Here is a 5,973-nt window from a genome sequence, read left to right as displayed (position 1 = left end):
CCCCAAGCCCCTCCCCCCATAGCTAATTAGGACACTAACTAGGCGAGCTTCTCTCTCCCCAGTTATAGCCAGGCTTTGTTTTCCATCTTCTGAAACTCATTTCTCCCTCCTGAAGAAAGTCTCTATCAGGTCCCCAGTTTAATTACCAACTCTCCAGACAAACAAACACAGTCTCCAATGTTAAGTTCACCTGTTCGAAGGAGACAAAAAGTCCAGAAAACCCTAATATTAAAAAAATAATAATAATCCCGCTACAATTCTTCATATCTTTTACAGATCATTTTGGGCCTCACTTATCTTTCCTCTTCCCCAAACTAAAATAGCCCAGGCTCATCTTTGAGGATGCTGGGGAAAGAAGGGGACTTTCCTTTCTTTGGATGAAAACACCAGTGGAAAAATCCTATGAAACCAACACAGACACCAGAGCTCAAGGCCATAACCATTTCATTCCCTCCTCACTGAACTGCCTTTCCGAATCCCAAATCACTGACCCAAGCCTTCTCTCTCACGCTTCCTCCTAGAACTTCTCACTCTCAAGATTTATCTTCCAACCTCACCTCTTCAAGGCATGTACAATCAGCCCTATATGTCCCCCAGTCTCACTCTTAGCATACCAAAAAAAATCCAGCTTTTTTAGCCTTTCCCTTTTCCAACATGCACTACTGCCAAGCATACAATTCCCCATCAATACTACACCTACCAGAATACCCTTGGTGTTCTCAAGAGCCCTTGAAGACCCAAAATGATCATCAGCTAGGCAGTGTGCAACTCAACTGATCCACTAAGCCACATAATTTTAATTCAGAATCAACATGGCCAATTTGCAGAGAATACAAAATGTATTTGTCAAATAATCCCATAACGAATTAAATAAAAAACTCAGAATGTCTCTGCGGAAACAATGTAACACAATGAGAGGCTAAATTCAGAGAATAAGTTGTTTTCTGTGGTCTTTGAGTTCTAGCATTTGGGGGTAGGTGCACACATGCATATACAAATGTAAATGGGAAAGGACCATAGCTTTCTCCCTACTTCACTAAATAAGAGATGTTGCAACTTCTTAAAACTGGAAGAATGTAGGTTTTTCCAAATGTTAAGCAAAATTGTTCCAGGGCCGTTGTCCAGGGCCAGAGTGTGTGTGCAGATCAAAGCCTTGGGGATGTGTAGGACTCATAGGACAAAGTTACAGTGCTAGAAAGAATGAAAACTAATGGCAGATATTCTGATTATCATATTAATTACTAGAAGTTAAATTTGAGGACACAGAATAAAAGCAATCCCTGAACACGACTTGAAGGAAGATGTGTTACTCATTAAAAGAACATGGGAATGTTTTGTGCTAATATTATTATTATTGTATTTGCAATTTGGATGCAAAATTAACATGTGCAGTTGCTCATCTGGGCTGGAGTTGCCATCAGACAGAGACACTTGGCTAGAAACATTGTTTGGATTTGGAGCTAATCACAGTTCCCTGCTGCAGATGCTCTCAAGGCCAGTTTTACTGCATTACACTGCGATTGTAAAGGAAAGAGAAGCACTGCACTTGCTACTAGCCATAAGCAAACAGTGTGCTACACTGTAAGCTCATTAAAAACACAAAAACCCTCAGTGGACATAGAAGCACACTCCAAGCCAACCAACTGTTTCAAAACATACAGAACCAGTAGTCAGACAGCACAGATGGGGATCGATCTTGTACCAGTGAAAACAATGGGTGTCCTGCCACGCGCTGAAACGGGAGCAGGTTCAGGGATAGATGAAGAGATGGCAGCGAACTTGCAGAATGAATTCAACTGCCACTAAATGCTGACTGGGAAAATTCAGAGTTGGATCTGATTTAGGATAGTGTCTGAGGCCCATATCATACAGCTCCAGGTGGCTGCATTAGCCTTAGATGATGCAGTGGTAAGTGAACTATACAGGTCATTTCTATAGGCTGCCCATTACCCCCAGAGTGACTGGGACTAGGCTCTGGCCCTATACTCCTTTAAACTCTAAAAATAATTAAAAGTAAGATACAGCTATTAGTTTTGCATCCACCCTGTCAAGACAAGTTACATATCTAGAATTACTGTGCTTCATGCTTTAATTGACTGTTCCCTATTTTAGGATATTTTCAATCTTAGCTGGAACTATTAATTGTCCTGTGCAACTGTCATTGCTGACTGGAATTAAAACAGATCATTTTATGCAGAAGGTTGTAAACCTATTGCCCAGTAAAATATTTATGAAAAAGCACAAGTCAAGGGAAGAATCTTGGGTCACCATTTGCAATTCAGAATAAACTTCCAAAAAGCTTGGATACAGTAGACACTGAATCCCTGCATTCTTGGGAGGCAAGCTATTGCCACCCCCCAACATGCACGCACACACACACACACACACTTCAACTGCAACAAATCTGCAGATATGCTGAGCACATGGTTCCTCATTTAAGAACAAGAACAAAGACCTTCATTTAGGTAAATACGGTAAAGAACCTGTTTTCATGTTACAGGCAGGGAACAATGTGGTTAATTCACACCTTAATTAAAGTTCCTGTGGTTTCAGAAGTCACTCTGGGCGTGAAGAAAGTGCCTGAAAGCGATCTTCTTTAGTCAGTGATGATCAGGCCTTCTCTTTAACACTTCTCTTCTTCAGAGCTAAGCCACCTACAATTCCAGCTCCCAATATCCTATCTTCCTTTCCCAGCCAAAACTTAAATCATAGCAACATGTAACGATAGCAGCACCTACCACCTGAAATAGCTTCACATCCTTATAGCCGAACTACTAACTAAACTTACTAATAATATTCGATTAAAGCATAAGGTGCCATGATATATTGGCAGTAGATGGTAAGTCCATTTGTTCTGGCAGTGCTCTGTCATGGGACTATTGTCATCTTAAAGCTGTTGTAGCTGTTGCCTGAAAACTTACTTGCTTCCTCTCCAGGGGCTGGAAAAGGGGCCACCTATTCCTTACTGGTATAATCAAGGTGGAGCAGCAACCTTGTAAAACTGCTGTTTGCCACCTGCAGTGTGTATTGCTGATGCATTGGTGGCAGCTGTCAGGAGCCCAAATCATAAAGCTAACCAAAAAAGAAAAAAACAATTATCCCTTTACATTTCTGCAAGTTTCCAGTTCCTTTGACATCATTTTCTATCACTACAAGTATTCCAGTTCTCAGTGCCCTGAGAAATAACATGGTTTAGAGGTGAAAACCCCATACAATTGATGCTATCTGGACATTTAAACAGCCCTAAACACACATCAGACTATGACATTGCAGACTTTCTCAGTAGCCATTTTTTAACACCATTTTCCCCCAACTTCTTTAACAGTATGAACCCAAATTCCACCTCAACTGCTTCAAATCAGACCAACCAATCTGTTGCTCATAGTCAGACATGGCTCTGTTACCTATACCGTGCCCAGAAAAATAGATGTGATAGTAGCTGTAGTATTTCAAAATAAAGCTACCTCAGAAAGTGAGATTAACACTCCAGAATAAGTACATATTTTTTCCAGTCAACATAAAGAAATCTCTGCAGACTGCTCCTAGGGGCAATTTTTCCTGTGCCACCAACACAAAATCTTTTCCTTGACTTAGCCAATATTTTTGACGCGCACAGTGGCCCTTGACAAAACTCCCCTTCTCCTAGTTTATTTGAGGCCAGACGATTTTTCAATTGCTGAATTGCCTTCATGGATCCTTTTTAACATGTCTTTTCTCATTGGCACTCCTTCAAAGCCTAAGGAATCACCATCCCTAATACTGAGATAATAATCTAATGCTGAGAGCTCCACCCTGAACTGATGAATGGTGCTGAGAGCCATTGGTGATGCATAGGGGGTGCACGCGGGTGCATGTGCACCCCCTGAGATCGGCTGTGCACCCCCTGGAAGCACCAGCAGTGAAACTGGACAGCGATCGGCTGCTGGGGGCCCCCTGCCCCCCACTGGTGAGCTGGTGCCCCCCAGACTCGGGAAGCACCAGTCGCCCATGCTGAGAACCGGTTATTTCTGTCACCTTCTGTTAATAACTGGATTTACTTTCCACAGTTCCTTGTTCTCAGCTGTTGCTCTGGCACTTACCGTCTGCATTGTGTGTCAGACCAGATGCACTTTTTTGGAAAAATGAATTAGCAGGTAGAGTGTCCAACCCTGGACTGCGCCATTATGTTATCAATGCACTAGGAAGCTTGTTTGCCAAAAACCAGGCAGATCTGCAAGCCTGAAATACACTAAGTAGCTACCATTTCTCTGGGGATACTGGGCTTATCTCTTGACGGGCAGCTGCCAGCAGCCAATATGGCAATCATAATTGGACCCCCATCATAAATCACAAAGCTTCTGGCAAACTTTAGGCTTAGTTCAGGAATTCAGGTGTAGCAGCCACTGGAAACCCTGGTTTTATTTGTTAACCTTTCACTACCTGTGGCTTTTCTTTTGTATTAATAACACTGTTTCTGGAAATCCACCAACTTTTGTATCAAATTCCTTGTTCTGCCTGCCGCTGTCTCTTTTCCCAAGTTATTTGTCACTACATTGGTCACACAGAGGCTTCTGGCACTTTCCCATCTAACTAACATAAAAGGTAGGCTCAAAGCTCCACTGCCCCTTCCTACCACACCAGGCAGACTGATTATTACTGTTGAAGGGCCTGATAATAAGTCCACGGAGGTCTCGGAGAAGTGAGCCTTGGATCAAGCCTTAGAGGACTTTTCGTCTCAAGGCATAAACTGCAGTGGCAGATTTCTGTTTCCCATAACAACAAATGTAATTTGGATTCTAATGATAGTTAATAAACTTAAACTTCTCAATCCACCATTGGTAAGATATATTTTACTCCCCTTTCTCATATAGCCCATCCCTCTGCTATCGCTGTGTGTATTTGAAGTCTTCTCAGCCTTCTCCCCTGTTTGTGCAAGTGTTTTATTGCACCAACAATGTGATGTCCCTTGGACAGTATCTGAGTTCCATCGACTTGCTACCCATCAGAAGCCCCTTTATGCTGAAGACCGCTGACACTGGGTAGAGAGCCGACTGTGCTTTTACATTCCTGAATCTCAACTACCATGGTAGTTGGTAAGTTTGTTAATTCAAGTTGAGTTTCTGTCTGTCCAGTTCCTCAAACAAGGCCCCAGTCCTTCAGTGATCACCCCTAGTGTGAGGGAAAGGTTCTTCAGTGCCCTCCCAAGGCAACAGTGAGGTTTGCACTACCAGTCCCAAACTAGTCCCCTGGTTCCTAAATGTGACTGCGAGCCCACTTGGGGTTGCAGCACTTAGAAGCAGGGCTATGAGCCGCATGGAAATTCAGTGGCAGAAGTGAGCCTGTAGGCTCAGAACTGGGCTCTAACAGAAACTCTGAAAAACTGCTGCCACCCTATAACTGATCTGAATAGAAACAGAGGTCTTCAAGCTCCAGGGTGTCGAGGCAGCAATTTCCCCAAGCACTAAAACTCACATGCACGATTTTAAAGTCAAAGCGTGTGACATTTCCCAGCTAGATACAAGCTCCTGATTGCTTCAGTCTGCAACTGGTGTGTGGGAGCAGAAGAAAAGACAGGGGTTAACCCTGCTTTGAACTAAGTACACATTTTTTGAAGGCTGCTGCACAGAAGCGTCTCTGTACCCTGATGAGTTAGATTTTGTAAGTAGGCACCAACCTCAAATTTCCAGTCCCTTGATACACTTCCTGGAAGGCTTCGCATTCACTATGCATTCACAGCGCATCTCAGATAGCAGCTGAAGAGCGCAGTCAGTCAGGTGTAGGTGTGTGATCTGCATGAGCACCAAGCTGAACTGAGAACTTTCCCATCACCAGCCCTACATACACCATTAATGTTTAGGCTTCTTGCAAGCAAGATCAGCCTAACTCAGGTCTTCCTTTTGTGCTCCACGCACTCTGTCCTAGCACTAAACTGACTTTTGGGAAATCAGAGATCATACACAGAGTCCAACACTCCCCCCTCCCACCCACCCCCCC

This window comes from Gavialis gangeticus, unplaced genomic scaffold (genome assembly GCF_001723915.1).
Source record: "Gavialis gangeticus isolate Ggan-Ray unplaced genomic scaffold, GavGan_comp1, whole genome shotgun sequence".
NCBI classification, from domain to species: Eukaryota; Metazoa; Chordata; order Crocodylia; family Gavialidae; genus Gavialis; species Gavialis gangeticus.
Note: the sequence above shows the minus strand (reverse complement) of the source record.